Source organism: Rhinopithecus bieti, unplaced genomic scaffold, assembly GCF_001698545.2.
Source record: "Rhinopithecus bieti isolate Rb0 unplaced genomic scaffold, ASM169854v2 scaffold_12573, whole genome shotgun sequence".
Lineage (NCBI taxonomy): Eukaryota > Metazoa > Chordata > Mammalia > Primates > Cercopithecidae > Rhinopithecus > Rhinopithecus bieti.
In genome coordinates this window covers 1,408,568-1,430,595 of record NW_016807321.1, presented here as the reverse complement: position 1 = coordinate 1,430,595, position 22,028 = coordinate 1,408,568, and the positions used below count along the sequence as shown (strand labels likewise).

Sequence of the window (22,028 nt, the reverse complement as noted above, 5' to 3'; positions counted from 1 at the left end):
GGGGCGAGATCTACGGGGCGGGGCAGAGGGGCCAGGACAGCCGGGAACCGGCAGGGGGACTCGGGTAGGAGGTCCGGGGCAGCGGGTGACAGGCAGGGAGGCGAGGGTCACGGGCAGTGGGCAGCAGGGGACCGGGGGACCGGCGCGGGGGTGGAGGGTTGCGTCCTGGGGCCCGTGCTCCCGCCCTGGGGTCTGAGTCTCTCTTCCACCACTCGAGCCTTTGGGCCCTGGTGGGAGGCGGCGGGGTTGAGAGGGTCCGCGGGTCCCCACCCCTGCCACGCAGATGCCCCAGGGTGCAGGTGTGCAATGGTGGGACCCGAGTCTGCACTAGGAAGGTACACAGCTGAAAAAGCGATCACCTGTGGGAGGTTAGTTGCAGATAATTTTTTGTTTTGTTTTTACTTTGTTTTTTTCTCTGCATTCCACGTATTCCTCGTTGATCTGGGTGACTTTCGAAATGATGGAGAATAAACATTTTTATTGAGGTATAAGCTACACACTGCAAAACGTGCAGTTCAATGAGTTTTGACAAATGCATACCCCCAGGTAATGTCTACCATAGTCAATTATAGAACATTTCCATCAGAGGCAGCCACTCTTCTGATTCCAATATCGCCATATCTTGGTTTTGTCTGTTCTGGAATATCACACAGAGTTGTGCAAAATATACCTTCGTGATGGCTTCTTTCCTTTAACATGATGTCTCTGAGATTCAGTCACATTGCACGTATCCGTAACTGGTTCCTTTTTATTGCCGAGCAGTGCGCCATGGAAAACACGTCACATTCCTTCATTTATTCACACTTTGGACGCTGGGGTCGTGTCTAAGTTTTGGCTAATATGAGTAAAGCTTTTTTTTTTTTTTTTTTTTTTGAGACGGAGTCTCGCTCTGCTGCCCAGGCTGGAGTGCAGTGGCCAGATCTCAGCTCACTGCAAGCTCCGCCTCCCGGGTTCCCGCCATTCTCCTGCCTCAGCCTCCCGAGTAGCTAGGACTACAGGCGCCCGCCACCTCGCCCGGCTAGATTTTTGCGTTTTTTTAGTAGAGACGGGGTTTCACCGTGTTAGCCAGGATGGTCTCGATCTCCTGACCTCGTGATCCGCCCGTCTCGGCCTCCCAAAGTGCTGGGATTACAGGCTTGAGCCACCGCGCCTGGCCTGAATAAAGCTATCTTGAAAGGTCTTTTTGTAGGCATATTTTTTCTTCCTCTTAGGTGATTACCCAGAAGTGAGATTTCTGGGTCCTGGGTAGGTGGGTATGGAACATTATTTAAACATACTAAGTGGTCGAGCGCAGTGACTCACGTCTGTAATCCCAACACTTTGGAAGGCCGGGGCAGGCCGATCACCAGAGGTCAGGAGTTCAAGACCAGCCTGGCCAACGTGGCAAAACCTCATCTGTACTAAAAATACAAAAATTAGCTGGGCTTGGGGGCGCACACCTGTAATCCCAGCTACTCGGGAGGCTGAAGCAGAATTGCTTGAACCCTGGAGGCAGAGGTTGCAGTGAGCTGAGATTGCGCCACTGCACTCCAGCCTGGGCGACAGAGCGCAACTGCATCTCAAAACAACAACAACAACAAAGATGGTAAGCATTTCACGCTTCTGCCAGTGATATGTGAGGTCCAGCTGCTCTGCGTCTCTGTCAACACTGGGTATTGTTGGTCTTTGATGGCAGCAGGACTTGTGGGTACAAAATGGTGTCTCAATGCTGTTTATTTGCCCTCAGGAGGGAGTCGCCAGTTCTTGCAGTAAGAAACCACTGGCGTGCACAGAAAGGAGAGGGCCAAGGTGATGTGCACAGGCACATCTACCAGCAGCATCTACACAAGTGGCAGTTGGAACAGTGTAGATTTCAGCACCGGATCTCGTGGTCAGTACTGTGTGGGTGCCATGAGTTCAGAGAGTGGGAGCCATGTCCTGGATTAGTCACAGTGGGCTGCCTGGAAGAGGTGGACCATGAAGATTGAGAAGCTGAGAAGGAGGAGAGGAAAAGGGAAGGCAGTCTTGGAAGGGGCACAGTTGGGGCCAACATCTGGCATTGGGTAACCAGTGGAAGCTGAACTTGCAGTTTTCTCTTTGTAAAGCCAGTAGTCAGAGTGCTGCCTCATCAACCAGGCCCACCCAGACTCTGGGAGGTCTGGGGCTACCTTCACCCCTAGAGCAAGGCCCCAGTTCCTAGAGCTCAGATCAGAGGCGTGGCCCTTGCAAGGACAGGGTAACTGCTGCCCCACAGCATCCACAGCAGCCTCGCCTCTCCCTGCAATCTCAGGGCTCGCAGTGGCCAACTCACAGCGGGGCCAAAGCTCGCTCGCAGTGGCGGGATCTGGCAATGGAGTGGGGAATGGTGCGGAACCTGCAGCTGCAAATTGAAAACATTCTATTTTCCCATCTAAAATATTTAGATAATTTGTTTTTCTTCTAGAACTGCCAGCAGTCCATTAATTTTCAGTTATAGTAATGTGATCATCTCTGTGCTTTCCTCCCTGAGGCTCTTGAAGGTCTTGATGTGAATAAAATCAAACAATAATACAAAAGCAGTGAAATGAGAACTTCTGAGTAAATGGCTGTGCAGAGCTGCCTGGGCCACAGGCGGGTGAGCAGGAATGAAGCTGCCGTGAGCCAGGCAGGAGTCCAGGTCACCTGTGAAGTCATGGGACCTGCGGCAAAGCACTGCCTTTCCCTGGACTCCAGTCACCCATCTGTGGAACAAGGTCCCTAGACCCAGGTCACCCATCTGTGGAACAAGGCCTCCAATTTCCCTTTCAAGCCTACACTGGCTGAGCACTTGCCAGAGTCGCAGCCCTGGGCTCGATGAGGAAGAGCACATTTAATCCACACAGCCATGCACTCTGATATGAACCCATTGTTCAGACGAGGAAACCGGGGCACAGTACAATTCAATAATTTGCCCAAAGTGAAAAAGATGGTAAGTGGTGGAGCGAAGCTTTGCATCCAGAAGTCTGTAATGCCCTTTTTGGAACAGAAGGAGGAGGGTGTGTGGAGCCAGCTGTCCCCTGGGCCAGGGCCGGGCGTGCCTGTGATGGGGAGACACAGCGTCAGTTCCGGGGTGAGGACCACGGAGGTTTCGTTCCAAACACAAGGAACAGAGAAAGTGGGCAGGGCCTTGAGCACAGGTCCTCTGTGACCCTGTGTGGGCCTCACAGCCAGCTCCCAGCAGGGTGGCAGAGCCTGAGGAGCAGCTAGAGCTACCCAAGGCTGGGGTGTGTGCACACACGTATGTGCAGTATGTGTATACGTGCATGTACATGTGTGTGTGTGTGTGCATTTCTGTGCATGGGTACTGCATGTATGGGTACATGCCTTCAGGCTCATCAGCTTAGGGTCACCATACTGGGTCAATTATGGGGCATCCCCAAGGGCAGCCGCCCTCCTCGGGCTTCCTTGCAAGGCAGGTCCTGCTGCATCCACACGTTGCATAGCTGCCAAGGCTGGGGCTCATGCTATGGAGAGACATGCCCAAAGTCCCACAGTGGGTGGCAGCAGCACACAGATGGGGTCCCAGGCCACCCCCACCCCAAAGGCCCCGGGCCAGCCTTGCTGGAATGCCTCCAACATAGCCAGAGGGTCGGGGGCCCCAGGCACCATGTCCCTTCCTGCCTGATCCGCCCTCCACGGGGCCCCTGCGCGGCCAAAGCGCCTCCCACTCCAGCAATTTGTGCAGCTCTTGGGAAGCCCCGCTGTCTGCATCTAAGGAGTGGCTGGGAGCCTCCTGCATGGCAGGACCAATGGGAACTCAAAATGACTTTTGGTCTTGTCAACTGTCCAGGGCTCCAGGCCCCCATGAGAGGCGCATCTGGCCTTAGTGTCACCAGAGCCCTTAGTCTCCCCCGGACTCTGAGCTCACCTTGAAAACTGAGGCTCAGCCCAGCAGACATGGCCATGTGTCCGGCTGAGAGCCCCTCCCAGCTCAGCTCCTCCCATCTTGCATCCCACCCGCCTTTCTCCAGGGAGCACGCCTGAATGTTGGTGTTCTTCTAAATTCCCATGTAGAAATCCTAGCCGCCAATGTGATGGTTTCAGGAGATGAGGCCTTTGGGAGGTGATGAGGTCTCGAAGGCAGAGCCCTCATGAATGGGATGAGTGCCCTCATAAAAGGGACCCCAGAGAGACCCGACCCCTTTTCCCATGCAAGGACACGGAGAGGAGGTGCCAGCTCTTAGACAGCAGCCCCTCATCCAGCCCAGAATATTCCCATGCCTTGATCTTGAGCTTCCAGCCTCCAGAACGGTGAGAAATGAATTTCTGTTGTTTATAAGCCACACAGTCTAGTGGATTTTGTTACAGCAGCCCGAGCAGATTAAAACAAGCACCTCCCAAAGAATCACTGGCACAGCAATCCCTGTCTTCAGCCTCCAGGGAACCTGACCTACGACAGCAGCCCTCCCAGCTGGCATTTCGGCTGCCGTGTGCTGTGATGGGTGCCAGCACCTTTTAGTGGGGCTGAAGGGGAGGGGCCAGCAGCATAGCAAAGGGGAAATCCTCCTGGATCGTCGCCTTTCTCTCTCCAGACCTCTCTCCATCACCAGCGTCAACCTGCAAGTCAGGTCACCTTCAGCCAAAGCCACCCTCGCTGGGCTGCTCCATGCTCAGGCTGCTCCGTGCTCAGAGCTCCACGCTGCCTGGTACAGTCCCCGGAAGTTCTCCTGCCCAGAAGTTCCTTCTTTCTGCCCAGACCTCGCTCAGCACCGTCATCCTAGGAATAAAATCCCGGGAATAAAGTTGTCATTCCAGGCCTCCCAGGAACTTGGGTTCTGGTCTTGTCTCTGCCCCGCCCTCTCATGCAGCTGCTGAGGGCCTCCAACCCCTGCTCACTCACCCACGCCCTCTGCACCCTCCACCTGAGAGAATCCTGGTCACTCCCCTGGCCCTGCCCTGCCCTGTTGTCTGGGAGTGGCTGGAGGGCTGGCTCGTCCCCTCACCCCCTCCCTGTCTCTTGGTATGTCTGGCCAGGGCTCACACAGAGGCAGCTCCAGGGAAATTCCTGTGGCTCAACTGCTGGGTCCTGCATTGCCACCATGATCACAGCCAGCTTGAGCGGTGACAGGTGGGAAGAAGTGAGGCAGGGGAGCTGACTCGCAGGAGGGGCTTTCAGGAAGGAGGGATCCTACAACCCCAGGGCACCATGGGGGAGCCCTCGGAGGCTTGAAAGCCCCTTTGGTTCTGGGCAGGACCTCCAGAGGGAGCACGGCCAGCAGTTTGGGGTGGACCTGCCCAGATTTTGTTTTCTGCATAAACAGGCACAAGGCGTGGGCTTCCCTGCACTCACACCTCGATTGGTGGCTTTCTTGCATCTCCTCTATAGCAGAGGCTCGTTCTTCTTACACTGGCGTCTTTTACCTTCTCTAACTGGCCTCTGATTGGAAGACAGAGTTCTCCTGTCACAATCATCATTACTTTGTTTTACCATTGATGTTGCACTGGACATATTTGTATGGTGACCTCTCTCTGTTTGTGCAAGTATTTCCACAGCACAGACCTCTAGAGGTGGAAGTGCCAGGTAAGTTCTGGGAGATTCCACTAAATTGTCCTCCAAACCCCTGTGCCAGATGTGCTGATGGGAGTCTGCCTGTTCGTTGCATTCCCTCCCGGGCTTCCATTACCAAGGGGGCTGTCTCCGCCAGGCTCTAAGCACACGCGTTACCACTGCTGTTTAATTTTCATCGTCTTAATGGTGGTGAGGCCAAGCAAACACACCCTGGCCATGGCGTGTCCTGTGGATGCCTGTGTTTTTCTCTGCCCATTTTTGTCTCCTGTGGATCACCTTCCACCACCAGGTCCTTCTGAAACGGCTTTGTCCTGTGTCTGGAGAGAAGTACGTGGGGTCGGCCCGGGGTTGGCCCGGGGTTGGCCATGATGATGCCTCCTTGGTCCTGGAGAGAAGCGCGTGGGGTTGACCCGGGGCTGCCCACAACGGTGCTGCCTTGGTCCTGGCTTCTGACCCACTGCATGGTGGGACTACACGTGGCTGGTTCCAGCCCTGTCTGACCCCGCCCCGCTGCTGCCTCTGCATGGCGTCCGGGAAGAACTGGGGCCCAGGACGGAAGGAAATGGGAGGAATGTCAGGGTGTGTGCATCGCCCAGAAGTACAAATGTTGCTCGACAATTCTGAGCTGTTCTGTCCTGAGCTCCAAGAAACTCGCAGCTGTGCTGAATTATGCGTGGCCACGGCGGCTAAGGAGTCACAGTTAAAAATGTGCTGAGACAGGGCCAGCTCCTCAGATTGCAGAACTGACAGTTCAGATCCTGGGGCTGCGACAGGTGGACCCCACAGGGTCCTCCTGCTTTGGCCCCTCCCATGCGCATCTTAGCCAGGAATCTTCCCAGATTCTAGTTGCTAGAGGCAAAAATCTCAACCCCAAATGGCTTAGCAAAGGGAATGTATTGATTTGTGTGATGAAAAGTCTAGAACAAAGTTCAATTTCAGGTGTGACTTGATCCAGCAACTCAACACTATTGCTGAGCGCTCTGTGGGCATGTGCAGTTCCATCTTCATCCTGAGATCCCAAGATGCTTCTGGCAGCTTCTAAGGCTGCAAGCTTCATGATTCGCCTCCAGCAAGACAAAGTAACCTCGCACCAGCATCCCAGCCAAAAGCTCACGCTCCACCTTGATGGGCCTAGCTGGGGTCATGTGTCCACGTCCAAACAATCACCGACCAGGAGGATAGAATGTGCTGACTGGGTGCCCTGGGCTCCAAGCTCCAGCCCTGAGGCCCATGTGGACTCAGTTTCCCCNATGTGTGTGTGTGTGTGAGTTTGTGTGCATGGGTACTGCATGTATGGGTACATGCCTTCAGGCTCATCAGCTTAGGGTCACCATACTGGGTCAATTATGGGGCATCCCCAAGGGCAGCCGCCCTCCTCGGGCTTCCTTGCAAGGCAGGTCCTGCTGCATCCACACGTTGCATAGCTGCCAAGGCTGGGGCTCATGCTATGGAGAGACATGCCCAAAGTCCCACAGTGGGTGGCAGCAGCACACAGATGGGGTCCCAGGCCACCCCACCCCAAAGGCCCCGGGCCAGCCTTGCTGGAATGCCTCCAACATAGCCAGAGGGTCGGGGCCCCAGGCACCATGTCCCTTCCTGCCTGATCCGCCCTCCACGGGGCCCCTGCGCGGCCAAAGCGCCTCCCACTCCAGCAATTTGTGCAGCTCTTGGGAAGCCCCGCTGTCTGCATCTAAGGAGTGGCTGGGAGCCTCCTGCATGGCAGGACCAATGGGAACTCAAAATGACTTTTGGTCTTGTCAACTGTCCAGGGCTCCAGGCCCCATGAGAGGCGCATCTGGCCTTAGTGTCACCAGAGCCCTTAGTCTCCCCGGACTCTGAGCTCACCTTGAAAACTGAGGCTCAGCCCAGCAGACATGGCCATGTGTCCGGCTGAGAGCCCCTCCCAGCTCAGCTCCTCCCATCTTGCATCCCACCCGCCTTTCTCCAGGGAGCACGCCTGAATGTTGGTGTTCTTCTAAATTCCCATGTAGAAATCCTAGCCGCCAATGTGATGGTTTCAGGAGATGAGGCCTTTGGGAGGTGATGAGGTCTCGAAGGCAGAGCCCTCATGAATGGGATGAGTGCCCTCATAAAAGGGACCCCAGAGAGACCCGACCCCTTTTCCCATGCAAGGACACGGAGAGGAGGTGCCAGCTCTTAGACAGCAGCCCCTCATCCAGCCCAGAATATTCCCATGCCTTGATCTTGAGCTTCCAGCCTCCAGAACGGTGAGAAATGAATTTCTGTTGTTTATAAGCCACACAGTCTAGTGGATTTTGTTACAGCAGCCCGAGCAGATTAAAACAAGCACCTCCCAAAGAATCACTGGCACAGCAATCCCTGTCTTCAGCCTCCAGGGAACCTGACCTACGACAGCAGCCCTCCCAGCTGGCATTTCGGCTGCCGTGTGCTGTGATGGGTGCCAGCACCTTTTAGTGGGGCTGAAGGGGAGGGGCCAGCAGCATAGCAAAGGGGAAATCCTCCTGGATCGTCGCCTTTCTCTCTCCAGACCTCTCTCCATCACCAGCGTCAACCTGCAAGTCAGGTCACCTTCAGCCAAAGCCACCCTCGCTGGGCTGCTCCATGCTCAGGCTGCTCCGTGCTCAGAGCTCCACGCTGCCTGGTACAGTCCCCGGAAGTTCTCCTGCCCAGAAGTTCCTTCTTTCTGCCCAGACCTCGCTCAGCACCGTCATCCTAGGAATAAAATCCCGGGAATAAAGTTGTCATTCCAGGCCTCCCAGGAACTTGGGTTCTGGTCTTGTCTCTGCCCCGCCCTCTCATGCAGCTGCTGAGGGCCTCCAACCCCTGCTCACTCACCCACGCCCTCTGCACCCTCCACCTGAGAGAATCCTGGTCACTCCCCTGGCCCTGCCCTGCCCTGTTGTCTGGGAGTGGCTGGAGGGCTGGCTCGTCCCCTCACCCCTCCCTGTCTCTTGGTATGTCTGGCCAGGGCTCACACAGAGGCAGCTCCAGGGAAATTCCTGTGGCTCAACTGCTGGGTCCTGCATTGCCACCATGATCACAGCCAGCTTGAGCGGTGACAGGTGGGAAGAAGTGAGGCAGGGGAGCTGACTCGCAGGAGGGGCTTTCAGGAAGGAGGGATCCTACAACCCCAGGGCACCATGGGGAGCCCTCGGAGGCTTGAAAGCCCCTTTGGTTCTGGGCAGGACCTCCAGAGGGAGCACGGCCAGCAGTTTGGGGTGGACCTGCCCAGATTTTGTTTTCTGCATAAACAGGCACAAGGCGTGGGCTTCCCTGCACTCACACCTCGATTGGTGGCTTTCTTGCATCTCCTCTATAGCAGAGGCTCGTTCTTCTTACACTGGCGTCTTTTACCTTCTCTAACTGGCCTCTGATTGGAAGACAGAGTTCTCCTGTCACAATCATCATTACTTTGTTTTACCATTGATGTTGCACTGGACATATTTGTATGGTGACCTCTCTCTGTTTGTGCAAGTATTTCCACAGCACAGACCTCTAGAGGTGGAAGTGCCAGGTAAGTTCTGGGAGATTCCACTAAATTGTCCTCCAAACCCCTGTGCCAGATGTGCTGATGGGAGTCTGCCTGTTCGTTGCATTCCCTCCCGGGCTTCCATTACCAAGGGGCTGTCTCCGCCAGGCTCTAAGCACACGCGTTACCACTGCTGTTTAATTTTCATCGTCTTAATGGTGGTGAGGCCAAGCAAACACACCCTGGCCATGGCGTGTCCTGTGGATGCCTGTGTTTTCTCTGCCCATTTTGTCTCCTGTGGATCACCTTCCACCACCAGGTCCTTCTGAAACGGCTTTGTCCTGTGTCTGGAGAGAAGTACGTGGGGTCGGCCCGGGGTTGGCCATGATGATGCCTCCTTGGTCCTGGAGAGAAGCGCGTGGGGTTGACCCGGGGCTGCCCACAACGGTGCTGCCTTGGTCCTGGCTTCTGACCCACTGCATGGTGGGACTACACGTGGCTGGTTCCAGCCCTGTCTGACCCCGCCCCGCTGCTGCCTCTGCATGGCGTCCGGGAAGAACTGGGGCCCAGGACGGAAGGAAATGGGAGGAATGTCAGGGTGTGTGCATCGCCCAGAAGTACAAATGTTGCTCGACAATTCTGAGCTGCTCTGTCCTGAGCTCCAAGAAACTCGCAGCTGTGCTGAATTATGCGTGGCCACGGCGGCTAAGGAGTCACAGTTAAAATGTGCTGAGACAGGGCCAGCTCCTCAGATTGCAGAACTGACAGTTCAGATCCTGGGGCTGCGACAGGTGGACCCCACAGGGTCCTCCTGCTTTGGCCCCTCCCATGCGCATCTTAGCCAGGAATCTTCCCAGATTCTAGTTGCTAGAGGCAAAATCTCAACCCCAAATGGCTTAGCAAAGGGAATGTATTGATTTGTGTGATGAAAAGTCTAGAACAAAGTTCAATTTCAGGTGTGACTTGATCCAGCAACTCAACACTATTGCTGAGCGCTCTGTGGGCATGTGCAGTTCCATCTTCATCCTGAGATCCCAAGATGCTTCTGGCAGCTTCTAAGGCTGCAAGCTTCATGATTCGCCTCCAGCAAGACAAAGTAACCTCGCACCAGCATCCCAGCCAAAAGCTCACGCTCCACCTTGATGGGCCTAGCTGGGGTCATGTGTCCACGTCCAAACAATCACCGACCAGGAGGATAGAATGTGCTGACTGGGTGCCCTGGGCTCCAAGCTCCAGCCCTGAGGCCCATGTGGACTCAGTTTCCCCAGACTGTGAGGACCCCTAGCAGAAGACCAAGGTGTTGGGCACAGAGGGCAAGGTATTGAGAGCCTTGCCTCAAACAGGCGCTGTGTGGCTGCGCTTCCATGCTCCCGAGGGACCGGGAGACTCTTCCTCTGCAATGGGAGTTGTTCCCATGTGTTCCCAGGCCCAGCTGGCTTCCGACAGCCAAAGCGGTACCAACGCTGGTGACCGACTGGTGAGCATTACCAGCTTTCCAAACGGGCTGCTTCTCTTCTGCAGGACCGGGCAGTGTGAGGGTCGGGGCAGGGACAGTGCGGGGAGAGAAGGGACTGGGCACTGAGACATCTCCCCACCCAACCCCTGCCCAGGAAAGGGGGGCGGGGCTTGTGCAGAGGCAGATAAACTCTTGACCTGACCAGCAGTTTAAAATATTGTTTCAGGCCGGGTGCCGTGGCTCACACCTGCAATCCCAGCACTTTGGGAGGCCGAGGTGGGCAGATCACCTGAGGTCAGGAGTTCGAGACCAGCTTGACCAACATGGTGAGACCCTGTCTCTACCAGAAATACAAAAATTAGCCAGGTGTGGTGGTGGGCGCCCGTAATTCCAGCTACTCAGGAGGCTGAGGCAGGAGAATCGCTTGAACCCGGGAGGTGGAGGTTGCAGTGAGCCGAGATGACGCCAATGCCAATGCCTGGGTGACAGAGCGAGACTTCATCTAGAAAAAAAAAAAATAAAAATAACATTGTTTCAATATTAAAACAAGCTTAAGTACATTACAAAGTGTAATTCAAGTGCATTTTAAGGATGAAACGGGAGCTCTTGGTGAAATCCCAAGTTCACAGCAGGTGGCTCTGGCTGGGCCAGGTCTCAGAAATGAGATCTGTTTCTTTAGAGACTTTGAGGAATGCTCACTGGGTCCCCAACTCACACCTCTGTTTTGAGATGACTTTGTTAATTAGTCATCCAACACCGCCAGTGTTGATTCACTGAACGCTGACATTTCTGAGCGACTGCTGGGTTCCAGGTTCTGCGCTGGGAGCATGTTGTGGGGGCAGGCACAACTCAGAGTGTCCCCCTTCGAGGGATGACCAGACGGACGGCAGTGAGCACCACGAAGAGCAGGCTAGTGGGCCCCGCTGTAGGCCTTGGCCCTGCCCCGGGTGCTGCGGGGTAGTGAGGAAGCAAAGGTCGGGCAGCAGGAAGGCTGGGTGTGTTTCTGAGCCTGGAGAAGCCACATGCCTCCTCTCGTGTGCTGGAGACACAGGGACAGCTAGGCATGTGCCTGGCCCCAGAGTCCCCGAGCAGCACAGTCTAGAAGGCTCACAGCCGCCGTCCCCACTACAGCCAGCAGCCAAAGCAACCAGAAAATGCACAGGGGCATGGCAAGCGGACCGCCACGTGTCCACATCACTAAGGACCGCACAGCCACGCAAACAAGTACACCACTGCCACCAGGACACAAACGAGTCTCATGCCACACTGGACGCGGTCTGGGCTGTGCCATCCACTTACATGGACCCCCCAGAACAGGCGAGACCCACCAGTGCTGGGCAGGGGCCGACAACTGCTCCCGTCAAAGAAAACTGAATGCAGAGGCCATTGGTTTGGACGGAGCTCCTGCAGGAGGCCCAACAGGCAAAACCAAAATGGAGTCACTCATGCTGCGGTTCCTAAGATCTGTATCTGACCGCCCCCACCCTTTCCAGAAACCAGGGAGAGATAGCAGCCGAATCCCCAAACAGCCACCAGAAGCCAACAAGAAGCTGACATGATAAGGAAGTCACCTCTGCTTTAACCCTTTTTTTTTTTTTTTTTTTGAGACAGAGTCTCACTCTGTCCCCAGGCTGGAGTACAGCGGCGTGATCTTGGCTCACTGCAAGCTCCGCCTCCCAGGTCCAAGTGATTCTCCTGCCTCAGCCTCCTGAGTAGCTGGGACTACAGGTGTGCACCACCACGCCTGGCTAATTTTTGTATTTTTAGTAGAGACAGGGTTTCACCATGTTGGCCAGGACAGTCTGGCCTCGTGATCTGCCCGCCTCAGCCTCCCAAAGTGCTGGGATTACAGGTGTGAGCCAACATACCCAGCCTTTTTTGTTTTTTTTTTTTCTTTTGAGATAGAGTCTCGCTCTGTCGCCCAGGCTAGAGTGCCGTGGTTCAATCTCAGCTCACTACAACCTCCACCTCCCAGGTTCAGGCAGTTCTCCTGCCTCGGTCTGCTGAGTAGCTGGGATTATAGGTATGCATCACCACACCCGGCTAATTTTTGTATTTTTGGTAGAAACAGGGTTTCACCATGTTGGCCAGGTTGGTCTCGAACCACTGACTTCCAGTGATCTGCCTGCCTCGGCCTTCCAAAGTGCTGGGATCACAGGCGTGGACTTTAATCCTCTGCTTTAACCTTTACAGGAAAAGTAACTTTGAAGTGACCAGCACACCTTTGGTTTCTGTCTGCTTTCCTTGGGCCTCTTCTGTCTGTGAAACCGACCTCCCCTCAGCTCATTAGAGCATTCATTGTGTTTTATGGAAAGAGGTGTTGCCCGATTCTAGAGTTGCAAATAAAACCCAACTCAGATCTTGAAACTAAATGTGTTGTTGTTTTGTCTCTGATACTCCTTCTGGGGGGGAAGCACTGACTGGGGGCCAGCAGGAGGGTCTGTGTGTGGCCCCGTGGGTGACTAGTGACGAGGTGCAGCTTACTTCCTGCACACAGGTGTCTCCTGCTGAGGGCCCCCACCTGTCTGCAGGTGCGTCCTCTCTGCACCTGTAGTCCTTGCATCCTCTCTCTGCACCTGCAGTCCAGGCGTCCTGTGCCGTTCACTCCCACACCAGGGTGAGGAGGCGCTGCCAGAGCCCCAGCCCTGGGGACTGGGAGTCCCAGGACCTGGAGTGAAACTCAGTCCTTCCACTTCTGAGCTGTGGGGTCACTCAGCGCGTCCCCACCCCCATCTCCCGTGGGTCACTCAGAGCGTCCCCATCTCCCGTGGGTCGCTCAGCGTGTCCCCACCCCCATCTCCCGTGGGTCGCTCAGCGTGTCCCCACCCCCATCTCCCGTGGGTCGCTCAGCGTGTCCCCATCTCCCATGGGTCGCTCAGCGTGTTCCCATCTCCCATGGGTCGCTCAGCGTGTCCCCATCTCCTGTGGGTCGCTCACCGTGTCCCCATCTCCCGTGGGTCACTCAGCGTGTCCCCACCCGTCTTCTCATCTGCAGAACAGGAGAATGGATGTTTTGCTTCCTCCGGGGGTTCTTGTAAAAGTAAACAAGGTGATGGGGCGGGGGGAGGATGATGGGGACGGAAGGAAGTCCCTGCTATGGCTGCTGTGGGGGCTTCTCAGTGCAGGGTGGTGCCTCCCGGGCTCTGGCAGGAAGAGGGAGCGGCAGAGACGGGGAAGGGAGCACTGGTGTTTCCTCCTCAAGCAAAAGCAAATGCGAGGCTGCCGGGCGCCTCCTGTGCTTCCAAAGCCAGGACATGGCCGTAGGGCACTCCTGAGTCCTTCCTGGCACTTCCCGCTCTGGTTTGAGTGACATCTCCTCCACAAGTTGTGTTCAAAGAGAGTCCCCTCTGCAACAGCACTTAGACATGTGGCCTCTGGGTGAACGGGACAGCACCTGTGGATGGGCTCCAGGTGGAAGGGAGCCCCCTCTCACCCTCCTTCCTTGCACCATGTGAGGCCACGGCCTTCGTCCCCTCTGGAGGAGGCAGCAATCAGGCGCCCTCTGGAAGCAGAGAGCAGCTCTTGCCAAGCAGGACCCTGCTAAAGACTCAGTGCTGGACTTCCAGCCTCCGGAAAATCTCCGTGCTTATATACAACCCAGTCCAGGGCGTTTGTTACAGCGACACAAAGGGAGTGAGGCGCTCCCCGAACACGGACCCCACACCGGGGCCTCCATCAGGAAAGACAGACAGAGGAGAGGGAGAGAGGGGGGGGAGGGGTGTGTGGCGCTGGCCTCCGGGGAGGGCAGACAGATCCACAGGCAGCAGCCTGGCTGTCCTTTTCTTTGATTTTTTTCATTTGTTTAATGATCCGAATGCTTGAGCAAGAAACCCCAGCCTCATCTGCCTCGGCCTTGCTTTTCTCTTTGATCCCTGAGTTGCTGAGATTAAAGATGAGGTCCCAGATGAGAGCTACCAAGATGTGGTCAAGCGGCCCTGGCCCCTGGGTTCCCACAGAGAGGGTCTGGGGAGATCCAGGGTAGGGGCTGGCTTGGCCCTGGACTTACAATCCAGGGGAGGGCCAGTGCAGGGTCTGGACTCAGTGAAGCCTCTGTCTCGTGCTGTGTTGGGCTCGGGGCAGCAAGCCCTTCTCCTGCTGGGGGCTTCACGCAGAGACTTGTGCTGGGGGGACCCAGGGGCTCTTTGAGGGCTGGCAGCCAGTCCTGGGGCTTCGTGCCTCATCTGCAGCTGCCCCTGCTGCCCCTTCGAGAGGCACCGTCAGCGCCTGCCACCCAGCCGGGTCTGGGTTGCGCTATTTTGGTGTCTGTGTTTACTCCTGGCGTCAGCCAGCAACCACGGGCATGGCCTTACCCCGTAAGCGGTGCGCCCCAAAGCTGGTGCAGCCCACGTTCTGCACTGGAAGAGCCCACACCTGCGCCGGGAAGCCCTGCATAGGCCACGGCTGCTTCTAGGCACCAAATGTCAGCTTGACACAGCCTGGCACGGAGCTGGTTCCTTCTGTGCCCACTCCCCATGGCTGTGTGGCCTCCCCGAGAGTCGGCTTTCCCCTCTGAAGACGGGGTCAGGCCACCTGCCTCAGGGGCCTGGGAGAGCACACTGGGCAAGCACAGGGCGGGGTGCTCAGTCCCAGCTGAGGCTGAGGGGTGCAGTCTGCATTGGCTGGGCTGTTCTTGCTGGTGGCATGGGGCCTGGGGAAGGATGGAGCCTAATGTAGGCTCAGGAGGAGGGACGGCAGGCTGGGATCCGGAGGTGTCTGTGGGGCGGCGATGGCTGTGGGGTGAGCGAGATGAGCCACACCAACCCTTGCCATCAAAGCTTCCTCTGCGCCCAGGTCATCCAAGCTCCCAACCAGTGCCGTGGAGTGGCTGTGGCTGCAATCCCCTAGCCCCAGCACCCAGCCCCAAAGCAGAGAGGCCAAGGCCCTCCCATAGATGGACAGAATGGCCAAGGCAGGAGACCACAGGAGCCCTGGCCCCACTGAGTGTCTCAGGAAGCACCCTCTCCCCTTACATTTATTTGCTCTCCTCTCAGCTGATGCTCCCTCTTCCTGAAGAGTGAGTGTTGTAGGGCGGGCAGGCTCAGGGCCCAGCCAGGGGGCGGCTGCAGCCAGGGCCAGGGGCATTGCAAAGCACCAAGAACCAAGGATACACGGGCTCAGGGTCTCAGCGTCCTGCCATCCATCAGTAGAGCTGGGAGGGACACAGGCTGGGCCTCACCTGGCCACAGGTGTGGAGGATGCAGAGACCTCTGACTGGACCAGCCACGGAGGATGCAGAGACCTCTGACCGGACCGGCCACGTTCGCCGCCATATTTGCCATCACACCCTGATGCCTGCAGCCACCCGTGCAGCTGGAGGCTAAGGAGGCAGGTGCTGAGTCAGGTGGGTGTCAGAGCTGGGACTCAGAATCCTGCAAGGCCTCCATTCAGTTCCCACCTGCTCTGCGTGGCAGAGTTGGCTGAGGCGGAGGAGAAAGTCAGCTGACCGGCAGGAGGGCGTGTGCGAGGCGTGCGAGGTGCACCGGAGGCTGCTCTCTGGCGCCGGAGACACCTCCCGGGACTTCCCAGGCTCACAGCAGCCCCTGGGGAGAGAGGCCACATGTGTGCACAGGAGCCATGGGGATCTTCTCCTTAAACAAGCTACGTGACTCTTCCAGGACAGGCCCACCGCCCAGAGCTCCCGCCTCTGGGAAAGGACCCTGACAGGAAGGACAGCAAAGCGCCGGCGCTGGTTCTGTGGTCGCCAGAGGAGCCTGGAGGGACGTCAGGAAAGGCGCGGCCTGGGGAGCAGGCTCAGGGAGACAGCCGGGGGCTGGGGGCTCCCCTCCGGGAGCTGCGGCCATGATCCTAGCTGCCCCTCTGCCCCCTCAGCCGAGGGCTCATAGTCCCAGGGAGAGTCTGCCGGCCAAGCTCGGGCCGAGGCCACGTCTCTACCGCCAGTCCGAGGACGCGGTTAATGTGCCCCCTGAGGTTGTGCACACACAGCTCGCATGGCCGCACGGAAGCCCTTTCAGGACAATCCGAGTGAGGGAGAGGCGGCACTGCCAATGGAAACCAGGGAGACTCGGTGACCGAGGGCCCAGGAGGCTGAAGTGCCTCTGCCTCCGAGAATAAGAAGGCAGGGTGGGTGGGAAACGGTATTTCTGGTGAAGCAAAATTCCAAAATGGAGGGGGGGGCAGGGTGTGTGCTGTCAGGGCTGGAAGTGGGGGGCCACACTGCTCTGCGGGGAGCTGGCATCTGGGTGGGTCCTGAGTGTGGGAACAGAGTTCCAGAGTGTGGGGGATGGCGGGGAACAGGACCACGCGTACCGTGAGGGGCCAGGGAACAAGAATCTCACCCAGGAAGCCTGGGCTGAAGCCAGCTGGGAAGCAGCTTTGGCCACTCCCAGGCAGCTCCCAAGAAACCTCCGGGAAACACCCCACCTGATGCAAGCGTCCTGGGCTGCCCCTGAAGTCCAGCTCAGCCTCATTCCCACACTGGGAGTGCACATGCGTGTTGCACTGTTGGGCAGGATGTTCCTTTCGGGAAGGAGAAGCTGGGACTGGAGAGCCCGGGCCAGGCTCCAAGCCAGAGAGGGGCCTCTCTGTGTCTGCAGTAAACTGGAAACCAACAAGCACCCTTTTCTTCCAAAGGAAGAACAGAGTCAACAACATTGCCTGTGGGTCCGGATGAAGGGGTCGGGCTGTGCTGTCCGTGGAGCCATGGGGATTGGCCTCTCCTTTTCCAGGAGTGTTTGTTGCAGTTGAAATTTCTCCCAGTTTCATCTGAAATGATCTATGGCAGTTCTGGCTGCTCTCGGTGATGGGGACGGGGTGTTCTGACAACAGAGGGGCCTTTGCAGCCCCACACAGGCCCTGCGGACAGCTCTGCGGGAACCCAGGCCTGGGTTCCTCTTCTTTTCCTTTTCCTGTTGTTTCTGCCACAAGGAAGGTCTGCCCTGCAGGGCAGGCTGGGGCTGCTGCAGGTGTGGGAGAGCAGCAGAGCCTCCTCCTCGCCACTCCAAGGGCAGTGACTGAATGGTGGCCCCCAAAATCTAGACCTGGCACAGTGGCTCACGCCTGCAAACCCAGCACGTTGGGAGGCCAAGGCAGGCCAATTGCTTGAAGCCAGGAATTTGGGGCAAGGTTCTTTGCAGATGTGATTAAGGATCTTGACATGAGAGCTGCATTACACAGGTGGGCCCTGAACGGCATCACAAGCACCATAAAAAGTGACACACAGGAGAGGAGGAGGTCCTGCAAAGGTGGAGGCAAAGACCAGAGCGATGCAGCCACAGGCTAAGGAAGCTGAGAGCCACGGGAGCTGGGAGAGGCAGGAAGGACCCTCCCCAGAGCTTTGAAGGCAGTGCGACCCTGCTCACACCTGGCTGTTAGACGTCTAGTCTCCAGAACTGCGACGTACTAAACTTCCATGGCTTTAAGTCGCAGGTGTATGGGAATTTGTTATGGCAGCCCCAGAAAATGAATACACCGGGTTTACCAAGAAGGAAAAGGAGAAGACGCACAAGGTCCTGGCCTGAATAAGCTGCCACTCTCCTGAGTTTCCCTGCCCTGGTGGACTCTCCCAGCTCGTCACTCCTCCCAGGAACGCATGGGCCCCACTTGGCCTTCATTTGTGCTGACTGGGGTGGCTGTCCTTCCATGGCTGTCCTCCTCTGTCCTCCTCTGTCCATCACTGTCCTCCACTGTCCATCACTGTCCTCCACTGTCCATCACTGTCCTCCGCTGTCCATCACTGTCCTTCGCTGTCCATCACTGTCCTCCACTGTCCATCACTGTCCTTCGCTGTCCATCACTGTCCTCCACTGTCCATCACTGTCCTTCGCTGTCCATCACTGTCCGCTGCTTTCCATCACTGTCCGCTGCTTTCCATCACTGTCCTTCGCTGTCCATCACTGTCCGCTGCTTTCCATCACTGTCCTCCACTGTCCATCACTGTCCTTCGCTGTCCATCACTGTCCGCTGCTTTCCATCACTGTCCGCTGCTTTCCATCACTGTCCTCCGCTGTCCATCACTGTCCTCCACTGTCCATCACTGTCCTCTGCTTTCCATCACTGTCCTTCGCTGTCCATCACTGTCCTCTGCTGTCCATCACTGTCCGCTGCTTTCCATCACTGTCCGCTGCTTTCCATCACTGTCCTTCGCTGTCCATCACTGTCCTTCCATGGCTGTCCTCCTCTGTCCTCCTCTGTCCATCACTGTCCTCCACTGTCCATCACTGTCCGCTGCTTTCCATCACTGTCCTTCGCTGTCCATCACTGTCCTCCACTGTCCATCACTGTCCTCTGCTTTCCATCACTGTCCTTCCACTGTCCATCACTGTCCGCTGCTGTCCATCACTGTCCTTCGCTGTCCATCACTGTCCGCTGCTTTCCATCACTGTCCTCCACTGTCCATCACTGTCCTCTGCTTTCCATCACTGTCCTTCCATGGCTGTCCTCCTCTGTCCTCCTCTGTCCATCACTGTCCTCCACTGTCCATCACTGTCCTCCTCTGTCCATCACTGTCCTCCACTGTCCATCACTGTCCTCCGCTGTCCATCACTGTCCTTCGCTGTCCATCACTGTCCTCCGCTTTCCATCACTGTCCTCCACTGTCCATCACTGTCCTCTGCTTTCCATCACTGTCCTTCGCTGTCCATCACTGTCCGCTGCTTTCCATCACTGTCCTCCACTGTCCATCACTGTCCTCTGCTTTCCATCACTGTCCTTCGCTGTCCATCACTGTCCGCTGCTTTCCATCACTGTCCTTCGCTGTCCATCACTGTCCGCTGCTTTCCATCACTGTCCTTCGCTGTCCATCACTGTCCGCTGCTTTCCATCACTGTCCTCCACTGTCCATCACTGTCCTCTGCTTTCCATCACTGTCCTCCGCTTTCCATCACTGTCCTTCGCTGTCCATCACTGTCCTCTGCTTTCCATCACTGTCCTCCGCTTTCCATCACTGTCCTTCGCTGTCCATCACTGTCCTCTGCTTTCCATCACTGTCCTCCGCTTTCCATCACTGTCCTTCGCTGTCCATCACTGTCCTCTGCTTTCCATCACTGTCCGCTGCTTTCCATCACTGTCCTTCGCTGTCCATCACTGTCCTCTGCTTTCCATCACTGTCCGCTGCTTTCCATCACTGTCCTTCGCTGTCCATCACTGTCCTTTGCTGTCCATCACTGTCCTTCGCTGTCCATCACTGTCCTCTGCTTTCCATCACTGTCCTTCGCTGTCCATCACTGTCCTCTGCTTTCCATCACTGTCCGCTGCTTTCCATCACTGTCCTTCGCTGTCCATCACTGTCCTTTGCTTTCCATCACTGTCCGCTGCTTTCCATCACTGTCCTTCGCTGTCCATCACTGTCCTCTGCTTTCCATCACTGTCCGCTGCTTTCCATCACTGTCCTTCGCTGTCCATCACTGTCCGCTGCTTTCCATCACTGTCCTCCGCTATACTCCACTGTCCTTTGCTGTCCATCACTGTCCACTGTCTTCTGCTGTCCATTATTGCCCTTTGCTGTCCATCACTGCCCGTCACTGTCCATCACTGTCCTTCACTCTCTGTTGCTGTCTATCACTGTCCTCCTCTGTCCATCACCTTCAATCACTGTCCATCACTGTCCTTCATGCCTCGGTAGGACCATCAGCTTTTACTCTCTGGACACTGGAGGATATTTTCCTGCCTGGCTGCTCCAGCTCTGCCCAGAATCCCCAAGGTGAGCAGGGTGTGGCATTCCGGCCCCCGTTCCCCAGCCCCTTAGGCGACACATCTGTCGAGAGCCTGAAGACAGCCCCCCCCGTCCTCAGGTGTGACTCACTCTCACTGCACTTTCCTGCTGCCCTGAAGTCCAGCTCCGGGCAAGGCTGGGGTCCTCTGACTAGGGTCTTCCCACGTGGGATTCTGTGTAAGGATGGAGACGTGGTGCCATTCCGCTTTTAAAGCTGTCACTCTTAGGCAGAAGGAATTCTAACAAGAACGAGGGCAGATGAAGTGTCCGAGAAAACCTCACCACCCACAGCTGGTCAGGCCCCAACAACTGACCTGGGCCAAGTCACAACTGTGTCACCCGCGAACCAGGTGTGGAAACAGAACCAGCCTCTGGAGGCTGCTCTAAACGTTCATGCGGGCGACGCTGTGCCTGGGGTCCCCGTGGCTGGCTGCCGCCATCAGTGTGCACCAAGGTATGTGGAGTATGGGCTGTGCACGGCGTGGGCCCTGTGCAGACCTGCTCTGCTGAACTCTCAAAGGGGCTGTCCCGACCCCTTCACCAGAACTCGTAAATTTGGGGCAGGTGATGCCCACGACGGCTCCTGGCTCTGACACTGGCTTCTGCAAGGGGCACCAGGGCATCGTCTCATCCACAGCAAGTGAAGGCTTTTGCTTTCAAGAGGAAGAGCAGGCAGCCTGGGAGGACAGAACCGCAAAGCGCATGCATGTCCAGGCAGCCTCCCCTGAGAGAGACTGAGAGAGAAGGATCCACACACACAGGCAAGGCTGAGCAGGTGCCCCTCCCTCTCCCTCAGGACCTCAGCAGCCGGCTCCGGGCCTTCCTCTGCCTACGTGGTACTGGGCCTCTGCTTATGTGGCTCCTCTGCTTATGGGGCTCCTCTGCTTACGTGGCACCTTTGCAAATCATCTTCTGGGAGTCCATGTCCTTCCTTCCACCAATGGCTCCAAGTGCCTGGAGGAACCAGGGTTATGGGGGGCGGGGATGGTATCGCTGTATTTAAAAATCAATGTCTTATATATTGTACAAATAAACATTAATTTTTTCACATCTTTTAAAAATTGGGATACAATCCCCACGCCAATAATATTTACCCCTTTAGAGTGTAGTGCCTGGTGGTCTGCAGTATATTCACACAGCTGTGAAACCATCACCACCATCTAATTCCTGAATATTCTTATCTCCCCAACACTGCAAACAACCTTTGGCTCCCCTTCCCTCCACAGCCGGCCACACCTTTGCTCTTTGACCTTTGCCCCCTTCCCTCCACAGCCGGCCACACCTTTGCTCTCTGACCTTTGGCTTCCCCTCCTCCACAGCCAACTACACCTTTGCTCTCTGACCTTTGCCCCTCCCTCCACTGCTGGCCACACCTTTGCTCTCTGACCTTTGCCCCCACTTCCTCTACAGCCGGCCGCACCTTTGCTCTCTGACCTTTGCCCCCCCTCCCTCCACAGCCGGCCGCACCTTTGCTCTCTGACCTTTGGCCTTCCCTCCACAGCCGACTATACCTTTGCTCTCTGACCTTTGGCTTCCCCTCCACAGCCGACTATACCTTTGCTCTCTGACCTTTGGCTTCCCCTCCACAGCCGACTATACCTTTGCTCTCTGACCTTTGCCCCCTTCCCTCCACAGCCGGCCACACCTTTGCTCTTTGACCTTTGCCCCCTTCCCTCCACAGCCGGCCACACCTTTGCTCTCTGACCTTTGCCCCCCCTCCCTCCACAGCCGGCCGCACCTTTGCTCTCTGACCTTTGGCTTCCCCTCCTCCACAGCCGACTACACCTTTGCTCTCTGACCTTTGGCTTCCCCTCCTCCACAGCCGACTACACCTTTGCTCTCTGACCTTTGCCCCCTTCCCTCCACAGCCGGCCACACCTTTGCTCTTTGACCTTTGCCCCCTTCCCTCCACAGCCGGCCACACCTTTGCTCTCTGACCTTTGGC

The 22,028-nt window shown here is 56.6% G+C and overlaps 2 long non-coding RNA genes across 6 annotated transcripts; both read left to right on the top strand.

Annotated features, from left to right (window-relative positions):
- The first annotated feature begins 1,548 nt into the window (after nt 1-1,548).
- On the top strand, nt 1,549-6,737 carry LOC108535295 (uncharacterized). Of its 5 annotated transcripts, none has more exons than XR_001887191.1 (4): nt 1,549-1,870; nt 2,489-2,926; nt 4,530-4,643; nt 4,972-6,737. It is a non-coding gene; the product is annotated as an uncharacterized LOC108535295 (long non-coding RNA). The 5 variants fall into 5 exon arrangements; XR_001887190.1 differs by having other exon boundaries at nt 4,530-5,065; nt 5,324-6,737; XR_001887193.1 differs by having other exon boundaries at nt 4,530-5,518; nt 6,446-6,737.
- Nucleotides 6,738-7,391: 654 nt separating this feature from the next.
- Nucleotides 7,392-12,734, top strand: LOC108535296 (uncharacterized). The gene is made up of 5 exons (XR_001887194.1): nt 7,392-8,129; nt 8,457-8,550; nt 8,808-9,002; nt 9,914-10,434; nt 12,607-12,734. It is a non-coding gene; the product is annotated as an uncharacterized LOC108535296 (long non-coding RNA).
- The last annotated feature ends 9,294 nt before the right edge of the window (nt 12,735-22,028 follow it).